At 36.2% G+C, this 16568-nt stretch overlaps 1 long non-coding RNA gene across 4 annotated transcripts; it reads left to right on the plus strand.

Moving 5' to 3' along the window:
* Positions 1 to 2143: 2143 nt before the first annotated feature.
* LOC139135866 (uncharacterized) lies at positions 2144 to 10057 on the plus strand. 4 transcript variants are annotated; one of them, XR_011553047.1, is made up of 4 exons: positions 2144 to 2398; positions 5578 to 5700; positions 6749 to 6882; positions 9261 to 10057. It is a non-coding gene; the product is annotated as an uncharacterized lncRNA (long non-coding RNA). The 4 variants fall into 4 exon arrangements; XR_011553048.1 differs by lacking the exon at positions 6749 to 6882 and adding an exon at positions 8043 to 8135 and having other exon boundaries at positions 2146 to 2398; XR_011553045.1 differs by lacking the exon at positions 6749 to 6882 and adding an exon at positions 6949 to 7018 and having other exon boundaries at positions 2157 to 2398.
* Positions 10058 to 16568: the final 6511 nt, after the last annotated feature.

Below are 16568 nucleotides of genomic sequence, written 5' to 3' on the forward strand. Positions count from 1 at the left end.
ATCGAGCTATTTTCTCTGTCGGTGAATAGACTTGTCCGAAGCACTGACCTGCCATATTCTTCAATGTCACAGGCAGGGGGGTCGCACTATTCAGAATCACCAAGGTTGATTCGTATGAATGCAAGGGAACAAAAGTTTCAACGTTTAAATGGAAAGTGTATGAGAAACCACATACTTTAGCAAGTAAGTATATGGACTGTAGATTTTACTGAATGAAACAAGAGTAAACGCTTAGATTTAGATTTTCCAGGTCCTCCGTAAGAGTTCATCATTGCAAATGGTCCATAAAATGTTTGGCAGACAATACTGTGAAGCCAGGCAGGAGATAAAAACAAAAAATATATGAAATGATGTTCGTTCATAATTGTGTTACAATATCGCTTAAAATGCGATGGCTTGTCTCGACACTGTCATAGCGTCTGTGAATCAAATGGAGTAAGGTAAGGCCCAAAAAACCAGAAATGTTTCTGGCCAGGTCTTTCTTTAAAAAATGGTGCGGCGACACGAATTTTATTTTATTTTATTTTTTTTTCCCACAAGGGAGGGAGGAGGGTCAGTTTTATAGTTTTATCAATATAGTCACAAATATATTGTTCATGCAGTCACTGATCATGCCCCCAAAGAATTTTCTCTTTCTCGTCAGCCATTTTGGCAGAAATTTGTTTCCTCTATCCCAATCATCTACCAGTACGCTACAATTCTATTGTAGCAACGATCACATCACCTTCTGTATCTTTCACGCAGTCGCCAGCTTTCTGATGAAGAAAATAAAGAGCTCTACGGGCCTTGCAACAATGCCAATGGCCATGGTTATAATAATACCAGATCCCTTGAACATTTTTTCCCACTCTTTATTTTTCCCCACTCTTCCAACCTTTTCTTTTTGTCAAGCCTTCTCTGGCTAATTTTTTTTTGTTGACATTTGCTTATGTATGTAGGACCTGCATATCCTATTGCTATAGAAGTTGTTATGCAATTTCCTAAAGATGACCTCCAGTACCTAAGTTGCAGACCTCATTTGCTTTTGTCATTCTGTTTTTCTGGTTTAAATATTTCTTGAATGGACCAATTCAAACCGAATGTGAGCACACTGTCCTTGATGGTATTTTTATTGATGTAATACAAGGAAAAACAGGAATGTCAAAGAGATGGGAGAAGTATAAACATTACTACGTTCAATACAAACAGTCACTTACTCAAAATACAAGAAAAGTCACGACAGTCACCGCCCCAATCTTATTCAGAACATATTTCATCAGGCACTAGAAATTCAAAAACAGGAAGGATTTAGTCCTCCTCTAGAATGATACATGAGACATTACGGGCTAAATGGTTATGAAAGTTGATCAGCACTGCTTATTAGTCCCCATGGACACAGTCTGGGGGGACTTGTAGGTTTGGTAATGTCTGTGCATGCGTCCGTGCGTGCATCAGTCCCTCTGTTCACGCAGATATCTCAGACATGCCTGGAGCGATTTCATTCGCACTTATACAAGGATTTCTCTTGAAGTCATACATATGCAGGTCAATTTGTTTTGCGATCCAATCCAATGTGGCTGTGTGACGGCCATTTTTACATGAATTTTGTTTGATACAAGATATTGTTTGACAAGTTGAAAGATAATGAATAGGTGACCACATATATATTCGAACCCGGTTTTAGACATATTAAATGAAACAATGGTAAAATGAATTAATGGTCATAACCATTAATTCATTATCGCCATGGTTTCATGTTCTGTATCTAAAACCGGGGTCAAATATATGCATGGTCACCTATTCATTCAGTATCTTTCAACTTGTCAAACAATATAAGTTGTATCTTGTATCAAGCAAAATTCATGAAAAATGGCCGACTTTGTCCCTTCAAGAAATTATTCATCAAATGTCATGAAACTTGGTTAGGATGTTGGGCTCACATTGCCTTAACATTTGGCTGAAGACATTTACCAATGTCATTCAATTAATTGCTAATTTGCATATTTAATGAACTTGTCCAATTAGTTTGCTATGTCCAGAAATCAATTATTGCATGATATGAGGCACGATTCATTTATGCAAATGAGATGAAGGGTAGCGAAGGGTAGCGGAGGTAGCGGACCATAATTTCAAAGTTTCATCTATGTTCATCTACTTAGCAATTGTTTAAAAATATAGTAATTGCTAAATGTCAAACAATTACACCAAACTAGCAACCTTTAACGTGTCAATCAAGCGCAACACGGCACGCACTACATTCTGAGCTCGTATGGTTATGTCTGCCATGTGTGAGTAACTAGTGCAAACAACTTCAGCCAGCGGGATCGACTGTACAGCCACGGTCCCGGAGAGACGTGGTACATCTACCGAACACTAACTACGTTCCTGGTTTTCGTTCAAGTTAGAGAAGGATATAGTGGTAAGTGCCCACTGCTTTGTATTCCTATATGACACTATGCGGCTGTTATGAAGCTATAACCTTTCCCCATTTTTGTCGCGGGTAACTTGTGAGCTGCAGCGGCTTCTACGAGTCACTCGACCCTAGGCCCCTGACCGTCTCGACCACTTCGGTATGAATGAAACTTGTATCATTATCATCTCGAAATTATGTCCTCAGAGTTTTCGATGCTAATAGCACTTTGAAAGACTTTAGTTGAATCTTGTAACGTCTGGAACGCACCTGAATGGGCTCGACAGATACATTGTATGCGGTGGGACGCCGTATAACGCCGGGAACACACAGCACGGTATTCAGGGCACAGTGTGTGGTTAACACAGCGGCCGCCGTTGTGCATACCACGGCGGCCGCTATGTAATTCTTGATGCAGGGCCAGGCCGGGCCGAATAAAAAAGAGGTCGGCCAGTTGCGAGTTCGGCCATTAGGAGTATGGTTATATGATGAGACTACAGTGTTCTTCTATTTTCTAGGTCTCGCTAAAATTATAATGTGAAAGCGATGTCAATGTCATTCAAGAGCGCGATGTTTGCAAACTTCCTTCCCCATGGAGGTTACCTCGCTTCAACGCTAACTACAGGATGAAAATCGGCTGCGCAGTGTATGTGGTACATCGTGTTTTGCTTTCCATTAAAAAAACTTAAAACCTACGATTTACTACCATAAAAACCATAGCATAAACGTTATTCATCCAACGATCAACGATTAAGTCATTGTTACTGCTTGCTGCGAAAACGAGCCCTGCCAGTCCTTGGCATGTTCTTTTGGGAATGACCAAGCTACCCGAGTGGCAAAGGCTACGGATTCGCAGCAATGTTTAACTGCCAATTTGTACCTTTCGATCGTACGCCCTACCCGCGATCTGCTGAAAGGCTGAGGGCCACCAATGTGTTTGTCAGAGTGGAACGTCTTTTCGTTGTTTACTGAATGTTCAACAAAATAACATCATAACATCACTGTTGAATGTGAAGAGAAAATGTACCCAATCATATAAATGTAAGTGGCCGACCTCTCCCACTGGCCGAGTTGGTCGGCGCGGGCACTGGCCGAGCTCGCAACTGGCAGACGGCCGGTCGCAGTCCTAGCCCAGCGTACGACGCTGTTTGTTCCCGGCCTTATACGGCCTCCCCGGTCCGTATAACTCTGGGGACACACAGCATTGTACACAGGGCTAGGGCCGGGTCTATCAAAGTCACCAAACTCTATATACGAACAGCTGTCTGCGCGCTGCGCTTGGTCGTAAAACAGGTAAAAGTGTCTGAGCTCTGCATTTGTGTATCGAAACAGCTAAATTGTTTGTTCAGAAGCCAATTTCCCAGGAAAGATGCATGATATATTCAGTAAAACGTCATGAAACAAGAAAGATATGACAAGGTAGAGGTGAGCACAATTAGCGACAAGAGAGTGTTGGGGTCGAAACGGACAGGTGTCGAGGTGACTTACTCCGAGCCCGGGACTCAGTCCTACTGCAGCTAACATTATGAGCTCTGTCTCCAAAAATCTCTAATCTTTCAGTGGAAGCGCAAACCGTGCGCGTCTGGGCCATGTCAAACATGTGCTTCCAAAGGAAATCTGGAGATATTTTGAGACAGAGCTCACTCTTCTTTTGTTCAGTTGTCCCTTGGTCCTTCGCTATGACCCTTCGTTTAGCCCTTTCCCAGTGAATGTAAGCCTTTACCATTGGCGTCACATTGCCTACATGTGCATTCAAATCCAGCTTAGAATACCTAGGCCAGTCCAAACATTCAATAATTGTTGTATCTTAAGGAATGCTCTTTCCCCTATATATTTCCTCTTTGTCTACATATATTTGAAGTTTTTCTATGGGCGTGGGTGAAAGAGATTTTATTATATTATATCATCAAGTGAAGTAAGAATACTTAGACTATCTGTTAATATTATAGTGTTCTTGGGAGTTTGAAACTAAGTCTTGGCTTATAAATATAAAGTTCACGAGCATATCCTTTGGGAAAAAAATTAATCAGAAAGTCAGCAATGCTGAAGGGGTAAGCCTAATTTATGTTTCACATTCCATAATCATGTACCAAGTTCCCATGTCTTATGGTTTGCGATTCACTCAGAATTTAATTCAGATGCGTGTCTGACTTTGCTGAGAATAAATCTACATGGAACAATCTTTATTTCCTGGCATGCTGTACTATCAATACACTTTCAAGTTTTCAGTGTGTTAACGCTCATGGCATGTTTCAATTCCCTATAACAATCAAAAGCTATGTTTCTTGTACCAAACTAAACTAAGGGAGACTTCAGTGATTATGAGCAATGGGTCGGGGGTTGATTGGTATATGCATGAGATTCAAGGAGACACTCCGATCCTTTTTTTCTCAAATTCTGCCCTCCCAAAGCTTGTATTCACAAATCAAATGAAACCGTCCACTTCTTAACATCAAGGTGGCAAATTCTCTGACATATTGGGGAATAGCAATTCTGTTTACATAGTAATATAATAAATCTTGCAAATTGCAACATCAATGGTCTCCACGATTGGATTGAAAAATTGTGCTGCCTCATTTCCACATTTTAGCATAACAATATTAGCATACTATTTGCATAAAATTTAAGTACCTGTCACAACTTTCCTCAATATGTCACTCTACACAGTAGACATGATGATCACATGATAAATACACTCTCAAAAAGCAATCGAGAATACTACATGGAACTTCACTGTGTATCAAGTGAAGTTACATGTAGCATAAAACCGGTCAGTTTTCTAGAAAAAAATGTCCTTTGAAGTTGAAACACTTCGTAAGAGTATTGACAATGATAAATACTGAAAGGTTTAAAAATACAGAGTTGAAAGAAGAGTCACATCCCAAAGTGGCCTTACATGTCTTATACAGTATTTTGTTACATGTTTTGTAAGTGGGTAATTCCAGCACGCTGCCACATTTAATGGGCCTGTGGAGAACTGTGATTATAAAATACAATTTTATACTCTTTTAATGGGGTCCAGTAGCTAAATTAGTGACAGAAGTTGCAGTTTAGGGCTTCATCAACTTGATTTATTTTGAATCATGGGGGAAAAAGTGCCAAGGTTGTAGAAGTGGTGATAAAGACTTAGAGTCACAAGCTTTCATTTTGAACTCACTGCGGTGTGTATGTGATTTGTTCTTTTAAAGCTATAGGAGTTGGGTGAAGATGTTGTCATGGATACCTGTCCTAGGACACTACCATGGATCCCAGTCCTGAGGTCGCTGTCATGAATTTCTGTCCCAAGGATGTTGATCATAAAAGTGATAATTGTAAGTTATGAATAATTTTCCTAATGCAGTATAAATATATGCCAGATAGACTTAGATGGTATCATGCACCTAGAAGTCATGTTATCATGGTACAAATACTGGGCAACAGTATGTGTGTACATATAGGAATAAATATGACCATTTTATGCATTTGTTGTTGTTACTTCCTTGTTTTGTCGTAGTTGAGCAAAGGCACTTCTGCAGTTGTGGACTCAAATAACCATTGGCTCATTTGCATATCAACCAATCCGATCACTTCAAAAAAAGATAAACAAGATCAAAATCAAACACTCACATGATGAACTACATGTATACTATACATAAATTTCATTCCAAAGTATCACTTTGTTTGCTTTTCAATCTTTTAGGCCAAAAATGAAGTTGGTTTCTCATCATCAATTTATTGATATAGACCAACTGCATCAACCTCCCTCCTAAAATATCAGGGGCTGTACGTGCCATATACATGTACCTGAAACTATCAATTGCCAAGAAAAATTGCAAACATGATAGCGTGTGCATGTTTGGTAAATAAACTTTTTCCCGGTGCCTGGGATTCATCAACTGTCTCAGAATGCTGCACATGCTCTTGTTCTTGCATCTTGCAAATTTCTTGGGGGCATGGTGCTCACAGAACATGAAATTGATAGACTGGAAGATCAGGCTTCATTAAAGTCTAGAGTGTTTTAACTGAAGGATATTTGGCATTGTAAGTAGATCAAGTCTCCCGTTCAGTCATTTGAAAATATGAGAATGAAAGTTACTTTGTTTTTAAAAGCTTCTCATTTTTAGCCTTCTTTTTCCTCTATCATGATTTGGGAATATTCTCCTTGTTAATTGTTTTTTTTTACCTAAAAGGTAGTAAAACTTGTGAAGCAAAACATGTCCCATACATTGCATTTTAACATAGACTTGAAGATTTGAAGGTCCCTGAAGACAGAGATACTGTACACATGATTTTCAGACTAAAGCTGTTACAACATATAAAGCCAAGTGGTTGAAAATACATATAGTTATGGCTCAATACTGCTTTTTACTGACTCTGCAGGTGGGAAAGTGATACTGTCTGGCAGGTGTTCCCAAGTCATGATTGAGTAGTGCTCATAAGTTATCTCTTCTTCTGCAATGTCAAATACAGACATTCTGCATTTCTAAGATGGATATTGAGTTACATGACTGCAGGTAAAAATATTTAGTTTTGCTAAATGATTTATACATGGTGTATGCTATTTTTTGCTTTGCTTCAAGGGAAAAGATGCAAAGGAAAAGAAAGCACCATGTTCTTCTGAAAATGGGAAAGAGAAGCCGTATAAAACTGGTCAGTGAATTGTTAATGATATACTGACGCTTTGCCAGTGTACTGAGTGGTTGTAAGGACAACACAGTACATGTACATGTGTTTGCCTGTTAAGTTGTGAGTTACCTGAAATTAAATAATTTCCTTTAATTCTTAAGTTAAGGGGAAATTATTTTGGCAACTTGCAGTCATTAGGGCCTACAGCCAGTCAGTATGTTTCTAGATATAGACCTCATTTATGCACACTAGAGGGACACAGTACAATAAATTACCCACAACACTCTTTGATTTGTATCCTTGAAAGTAACTTTTCTAAAATCTTTTTCAGTTCTGCATGTAAGTACTAGTGTGCAGCATCAGAATAATTTTTAAATAATATCTAGTAAAAGTATGTTTAGATATTTCAGTGAAATTTTGCAAATAACCACTAAACAACCATAAATGTCACATTCTGCGGGTACTACAAATGCCATACTTTTTAGGTAGCAAGTTATGACAAACTGAAGAGTCATTCTCTCAGAAATCTTAGCATGCAAACTTCTTTTGTCATTTTCATTGCAAAAAATCAATATCCTTTTGTTTCATAAAACAGCTGCAACTAGTCTCCCTACTTTCCATCACATTATTCTGTATGGCTGAGGACAATCTCTGGCAAATTTCACAAAAATGCTATCTCCTCTCTCAATTATGCATAATTTTCCAAATTATTTAAAATGAGAATTGAGAAGAATGGTGTGCATAAAAGTACGTTTTCAAAATTTTGATAGATAGTCTGTGAATTTGTCTACACATGGGAGACATAGTAGACTTCACTCAAGTATCTCCGAGGATACAAATCGCAATGAATTATGGGAAATCTACAGTACTGTGAGGGATGAATGATCATCGATAGGGTTTCTTTGTTCCTCTCACTCATGGCAGCTTGGATGTGGCACTGACGTTGAAGTAATGGTGATATTAAACTCTGGAATTTTATTCTCCTTCCCAAGTTTTCTGCAGTAATACCTCTTCTTGACCTTTATCCTGTCCTTTCTTCCCTTTTAAGTGAGGTATAAACTGCTTTTGTGAAAAGATCTCCACCATCTCTGAGTCTGATCCTGTCACATCCGAGTTCCATTAGATATGTGTATAAATACATGTAGGTTGCATATATTCATATTATCAAAACCAGATTCTGTGGTATTTAGGGAAATTCAGTGAAACCATTTTTATATTGACCATTTTTCAAAACAAACTATACAATCCTAGTTGACTGCAACCTATCTATTCAGAACAACTCTCAGACACTGTGTTTGTTCTCTCAGAACAGTAGCTGTAAGTGTTGATGATTTTATTATTAATTTTGTTCACAATTGTACCAACTGTACTGTCTTCTTCTGTTGCGAAAAGCATGTTGCATGTCCAGTGTTCAACTTGTGAAGACAGCATACATCATATATTAAATTGTGATTGTTAGCAAATTAATTTAGTCCACACCAAAATTCACAGTGCACTTTGATGAGGTGAAAACTTGACATTTCAAGGGAGAAGAAAAGATAGTTAAGTTGGTACAAAAACAAAATATTTTTTTTAATCAGAAAAGTAACAGGTGTATTGTACTGTTTTAAACTTAAATTAGACTGTCTAATGATGTGTGTTTTTGTGATGTCTATACAAATGTGTAGTTTATGTATTACAGCTAATCAAACCAGTCTCAAAGTGGCCTTTCAGTTAGGATGTAGTGGATGCTAAATGTAGCTTTTATCTATACTGTATTGCATTATTCAAGTTAAATTCCATAGAAACTATGTCAGTTAAGCAAGTGATCTCCCTCCATTCAACCCCAGTGCTTCAAAATCTGAGACAGTACCACAGACTGCTTTGCTTTAACAAGGTATATCTGTGTGATTGTTTGCTTTGAATGGGATCTTTAAAACTGGTTCCTTTGTAAGAGTCATGCCATGGATTTACTTGGGAGGGCTTAGGAAGGAATTATCATGGGGTAGATAGAATATTAGACAATGTGAGGGGCTAATACTCAAGTGTAGGCTATCATTGAACAACACTAATTTTGATGCATGGCAGTATCTTGAATCCATATAATCATCTTTCTACCAGGCTCCATAGACAAACCATAGAAATAAATACCACATGGGAGAAAGAGGATTAAACAAACTGACATCCTGAGCATGTAATAAAGAGTTTAAAACAATGATCAAAGTTCAGTGTCCTCATGTCTCTAATTTTTAAATTGTTCAATTTCTCATTTCTTACCTTTCCATAGGAAGGAAGCATGCTACATTCATGGATGAAAAGTACCACTGACTGAGGCTGCGGAAGAAGCCATTGACAGGCATTTTTGTCACAGTAACAAAGTCTGAAGCTGAAAATTACCTAGTACAGGGAAAAGTTTTGTACAACAGGAACTGGAAATAACTGAAATGGCATGTTAAAAGCTGAACCATAGCATTAGGAAAGCAAACATTTACAGGAGACTACAATTTCACATAGACTGCTCCCAGGCAATGCAAATGCAGGATCATATTAATTATCACACTGGTATGATTAGTCCAACCCCATGTGGACTGCATCTTCATATAAATGATACATACATGTACAAAGGAGTAAAATTGATATGATGATGTAATTCTCACAAACTTAAATAGCTTTTTAATCCCTAGACACAAGGACAATGTATTTGAGCATACATATATGCAATGTTACTTTCTTTCTGATATTATCAAAATTTGCCAGCCATTATTATTTTTATGTCTGGAAATATTACTTTGGCAGGTGTGAACTGAGGAAAGTGCACCATGACCCACGAATGTCCAGTAATTTTCTTCAAATGTGATAAGATCTGAAATGTCAATGTGATGGCCTGCTATCAGTTTCACTTTTTATCATGCAAAGGGCAATACAGAAAAACAGCAACTTTGTTGGTGATTTTGAGTCTTCTCACTGAATTGCAAGCACAAACATTGTGAATTTCAAATAAGATTTCATTCAAACATATTTCTTTTTATCACATGCAAGAGGTCTCTATATATTTCAATTAAAGCACCTATTTACCAATTTGAACTGTATCATCTTTCGTGAGTTCTTTTTCAGGGGGTGTCAAGTTACATAATGTTAGTTGCATTATGGGTGAACAAGTTCAACATCACCTTAGAGTTTGACGATGTTGAGTATTGTGACTTTTGATGGAAAAATGCCTTTACAGATATTTTCTTTGCATGTGTGTTTCATCTTTCATGTAGTGGAGAATCAGTGCTATACAATATCTTCCTTTCACACTAATTTTGCTCCTGAAGCACAACACTTCTTACAGACTGCTGTCAATGAAACAGAGCTTTATTCAGATAAGTGGATTGTCCTCAGTCCTCCAACCTCTGTGTTCCATCAACATTCATCTTCTTTTCAGGAACTGCTAGTTCAGTTGCAGGTTCTTAAGGATAACTGAAGTTCAAATTTTGGATATTTGTATTTTCCAGCAATTTCGTTGGTTTTTTGTCAAAAAATCTTCGCCTCTGAAATCATTTGTTCTATTGGTCTGAAATTTGGTATGTGGTTTGCTAGAGGTAACAAGTTTGTTCGAACAATTGTGGAATTTGTAAGTCTGGGACAATTCCCATTTTTGGTCAAAAAATCTCTAAAAAGAGTTTGTTGCACAAGTTTGAAATTTGATGTGCAGGTTGCTAGGGGTGACATGTCAGGTTTGTCAAATTGCAGTGATTTTGCATATTTTTATTTTGGGTCGGTTTTTCCTGTTTTTGGTCAAAAAATCTTCGCTGACTACCAACTTTGAGCCAAAGGGATTTTTTGAGTGACAAAATATTAGAAACCTGTTTCAAGCCAAATGATATTCGAGAGTATGCAGCTCCAAGATTTCATTTTTTCTGGAAATTTTGTTCTGTTTATCACCTACTCTGTTGGCTAAAGTATGTCAAAATGTTTGTATTTATCTGTTAAACACAGCCTGTATGTATATTGTCAACATTGTTACTGTGAAAAAGTGAATTTCAGTTCAGGCTATCCAGACTGTTTAGAAAGCTGAAAGCACTTCAGCATAATTAGTGGCAAGCAGGTGCAGTTGACTCTCACCACACTATAAATATCAAAATTATCATGAGTGAGCTATTATACCTCTACTAATCTTCCTGTAAATCTTCTTATGTCCGTCACATTCTTATTTCAATAATGAATACTTTCATTGAAATTATACCCTGTAGGTGCAAATTAATGTTTTTATTTTTGTTGTTTAAAATAATTTGCTTGATTGTTTGCTAATGAGAGACAGATGTCTACAAATACACCATATATACGGCTTAGTTATCTATGTGAGTTAAGCAAACTATGTTGACATCACTGACAAACATCTAGGCTCCTGTCGTTATTACAAGTAAATCAGTTGCATAGAAAGATGGTATTTGCACATTGCCATTGCAGTGTATGGCTGCGTTCACAAAAACGAGGGGGAGTCGAAAATTTTAGGGTAGTAGAGGGGGGACTTGAAAATTTTGCTCTGCCTGAAGGGGGATATAAAAATATTTTGCTTCCCTTTTTTACAATTCCAAGGTTTGGTGGGTAATTCAATGAAAATTGAATAACATTTTAATGTCATCCAATTGTTCTAATGTTAGCAATAATTAAACAAGATCTGGAAGCATTTTGTCGCATTTCACTATTTTTGTCTTGAAAAGATGTACACTGTACATGTATGTATTTTCATAAAAAACAAACAAGTAGGCCAATTAGTATCGGAGCACTGCTGCACCTGTTAGCACCTGTTGATAATTTTTTCAATATTTCTATGCAATATATCAAATACAGTTCTTGCTGTCTCCCTACAGCATGCTGAAACACACAATATTCAGTTTGTCATCAAAAGCCTGCATATGTGAATATTTGGTGGTAATTGAATTATAGACTCCAGAGTAAAGTCATTTGTCTGTGATACAAATGCAGGATACATATTCACAGACTGTGTTCGCAAGCTGAATACTTGACAGTTCGAATTGCAATATGCTGTAGGAAAAAGAGCAAGAATGCAGTTGTATAAACTGAACAAAATTATTGTCAGAATTATCAAAGTTAATACTGCTCCTGCCCTGCTGCTGCTGCCTATGGACAGTGTGACTGTCACTGCATACCAGCAGTGACAGAGATAGCTCTGACTATGAAATAGCTGAAGGAGAGTTTGGGTCATGTGACGCTCATGGCAGGGAAACATACTTGTACATAAGATCAGGCCAGAAAGCAGCACATGGAAGAGTAGGAGACTTGAAAGTTATCAGGGAGTTTTGAGTTCTTGCATATGAGAATAATCAAATATTAATGAAAAAAGATGGGGGTTACCATGCTAAATTTTCTAAATTTTCACATTCTCATAGTAAAATAATAAACACAAATTAAAGTAAAACTTTGTTCAGTAAAGACTAATTTATATGAAAAATGTGACTAATTGGTTTGATTTTACCAAATTTACCATTGTTACACCAAATGTTTCAGAGATTTAAACGTTTATTTGATAGAATATTTTTACCTACAGTATTGTCAATTTCGTAAAACCTTTAAGCATATAATGTATGCAGAAATTCACAATTTGCATACTCTCATGATCGTCATTTTGTGTGTTCTTCAGCAGGTGCCATTGGCATGGCCAGAGTTGGATTTAGCTAAAGTTGACTTGGACTGATACATCAAAAAAGTCCACTGATGTGGTTAAATATTAGAGAACTTGCCTTAGGAATATGGCTCTACAAATTGCTAATAACAAGCAGTGTTGTACATCTTTGAGCAGAACTGCCAAATACAGGGTTTTTTTAGCTACTATAGACTATAGTCTATAGAAGCTATTGGGATGGGTATCCGTCCGGCGTCCGTCGTCAGTCTGTATGTATGTATGTATGTATGTATGTATGTATGTATGTATGTATGTATGTATGTCCGTTTGTGAGGCGTCCGTCCACTCAAATATCTTGAGAACCGCAGTACTTACTGATTCGATATTTGTTGTGTAGATTAAAAATATGATTTTGAGAAACTGTTTTTTTTAATTTTTTGATATTGTTGAAAATAGGCAAATTAATGCCAAAAAAGGTGTTTTTGATAAAAAATCTTCTTCTTCATAACCGCTGGTCAGACAGCTTTGTTATTTGGTATACAGGTCCCTAGGGGTAACCCAACTTAGATTTGTTCAAATTGTGATGAAATATGCAAATGTGTATTTTTAAGGAATTTTTTTTGTCATTTTTGGTCAAAATTTGACTTGCATTGTATGTAATTCTTGTACTGTATAAACCTATCAATTCACCCAGAAAAAAATAATTAATATGATTTTAAATAATTGAATTAATTAGGAAATCATCAAAGCCAAAATAATTTTTATGTAGAATTATCAGAAAGTTCAACTTTTTTTGACAGTTCATAGTGAAATGCTTACCATCTTGGAGGATTAAAACATGTAAAGGCAACTTTCCTGAATCCCAACTTTGACATATTCTGAACCGTCATTTATTGTGCCCTGTATGTTATCTAAAAGAAATTGCTCAAAACAGTCAATAGAGATAGAGATAGAGAAAGTTCTAATTTCCATTTATGGTTGACTTGGTAAGGATAAAATAAAATTACTTTTTGAGGAAAAAAATAGAGTGTCAATTAAAAGAGTGGTCAAAGTGATAGGGTTTTTATGGTAAAGCTTGGCTGTAGATTCCTCATGTGCTATTTATAGCAATTGTGCAATCTGTGTAAACAGTGCAATGATGCATCGTCTTTTCTTTTGATGACCTTGAACTTCTTAAGTTTCAAACATTTGTCTCTTCAGTGTGCTTTCTCAGAGTATGTACAGTCTCAACTTATTCAACAGAACTCACATACAATGTTAATGAAAGATATCCACCTTCTTCATCAATACATGTGTCACAAAAGGTTATTCTCTACATATTACACAGCAGAGCTCTGTCAACTGTTGAGTTGCTTGTTTTTTCAAAACCGCTGGTCAGACAGCTATAACATTTGTTTACAAGTCCCTAGGATGACCTATTAAAGTGAGATAATATTATACAGTCAGGAAATACTTAATTTTGTATCATGTCTATTGTAGCTTCAGGGACTTTGGCCCTATGTTTTTTCTTTGAGTGCATACCTAATAAATATGTGGCTCTACGAAATTTTTTTTTTGGGGGGGGGGGGGTGGATCAGAAAAAATAAAATTTCAATCGCGATTCCTCCAGCCCCCACTAACCGTTATATGTGAACCCAGCCTAAGGATAGTCAAATTTAAATGCATCATTTTAGCTCATGTGTTAATACATGAGCTTATGTCGCAGCGATGTCTGTGTGTCTATTTATCCATCTGTTGGCCGTATATCTCAAAAACGGCTCATTAGATTAGAATCAAATCTGGTACATAAATTTAGTTAGCAAATGGCAGTGATTAGTTTTTGGTTGGTGTGGCTTGCATACTTTTTGCTAATTTGCATAATTAATGATTAAAATAACTGATATACATTGAGAATGACTGTACACAATTTGATTAGATTTGCTACAAATGCTGATCACACAAGGATATATCAGCTGTGAAAGATAGTAAGGGGTTACATGAAAGATTATAGCCAATTTGCATATTTAATGAATTGTCCTAATTAGGTATATATAGTTATATGGATTGACTCTACAAAAGTTAACAAAACTTGCAATGTATATAGAAGATACTATATAACATTATTGAAAGTTATCAAGCATTTTTACTTCATGGCAATTCCTAATTGCATGTTTAATCAACTTTTAGCTCCGCTGTCAGTCAAGCGGAGCTTGTCAAATAGGTTGATTTTCCGTCATTGTCCGTCGTCGTCCGTCAACAATTGCCTCCTCCTCTGAAACCGCGAGTCCAATTGCTTTGAAATTTTATATGCAGTTTATTGGGGTGACCTCACGTAAGTTTCTTCAAATCGTGGTGAAATTTGCATATTTGTATTTTTGGGGCATTTTTTGGTGTTTTTGGTAAAAAAATCTTCTTCTCTGGAACCACCTGTCCGATTGCTTTGAAATTTGATATACAGTTTACTTAGGGTGACTTCAGTCAGATTTCTTCAAATCGTGGTGAAATATGCATATTTGTATTTTTAAGGCAATTTTTGTCATTTTTGGTAAAAAATCTTAAGAATCTCCTTCTACAAAACTACCAATCAGATAGCTTTGATGTTTGGTACATATGTCCCTTGAGATGATCTATTTCAGATTTGTTCAAATTGTGCAGAAATATGCAAATTTGCATTTTTAAGGCAATTTTTGCCATTTTTGGTCAAAAAATGTATTTCTCAAAAGTAATGGTCTGATAGTTTTGAAATTTGGTATACAGGTTTCTATAGATGAACTAAGTAATACGTATTGAATTTCTGATGAAATCTGTAATTTGTATTTTTGGGGCAATTTTTGCCATTTTTGGTCAAAAAATGTGTATTTCCAAAACTACTCATCTGTTAGCTTTGAAATTTGGTATACAGGTTCCTATAGATGAACTCAATGATATTTGTTGAAATTATGATGAAATCTGCAATCTTTCTTTTTGGGGGCAATTGTTGGTCAGAAAATTTTATTTTCAAAAAACTACTCATATCAGATAGCTTTGGTTGGCATGTTCCTAGGGATGATCTGATGTGATATATTCAAAGTATGATAAAATTTTCAATTGTGTATTTTAGCAGCTATAGGCCACTGAAATGAGCTATCAAAGATTTCCACCTTCTTCATCAACATGTGTCAAAAATAGTTATTCTCTACATAAATACAGCGGCGCTATATCGGCCGCTAGGTCGCTTGTCTACTTAGGGATATATATCTTGATTGACTTGACCAAAGTTGATGAAACTTACTAAATACGCTGAAAACACTATGATTCAACAATATTCAAAGTCATTAAGCGTTTTTACTTCAGGCAATACCTAATTTGCATGTTTAATGAACTTTCCAAATTAGGGATATTTATCTGAATTGACCCCCGAAGTTTACAAAACTTGCGATCTACATTAAAGATACTGTGATACAACATTATTGCAAGTTGTTAAACATTTTAAATCAGCCAATTCCTAATTTGTATCTTTAATGAACTTTCCTAATTAAGGATCTATATCTTTATTGACTCAACCAAAGTTGATGAACTTGCTATGTACATTGAAGATACTATGATAAAATAATATTAAAAGTCATTTAGCAATTTTACTTCAACCAATTCCTAATTTGCACACTTATTGAACTTTCCTAATTATGGATAGTTACCAGGATTACTTGATCAAAGTAGGTGAAACATGCTGTGTACATTGATAATACCCGGTTAAAACAATATTGAAAGTCATTTCGCATTTTTATGTCATCTAATTTGCATATCTAATGAGCATTCACAGTTTGGCATACGGAACATAAAGGACTTGACCAAAGGCAATTACACTTGCCATATAAAGTGATGATACAATGAGAGAAGTCCAAGACAGTATATTTCAGCTAATTATACATTTGTATACTTAATGACCTTTAGAATTAATATGTGGTGAATATTATTCATGATGTTGATCATAAAAAAACTTTCAATGAA

Source organism: Ptychodera flava, chromosome 1 (genome assembly GCF_041260155.1).
Source record: "Ptychodera flava strain L36383 chromosome 1, AS_Pfla_20210202, whole genome shotgun sequence".
Taxonomy (NCBI): Eukaryota; Metazoa; Hemichordata; class Enteropneusta; family Ptychoderidae; genus Ptychodera; species Ptychodera flava.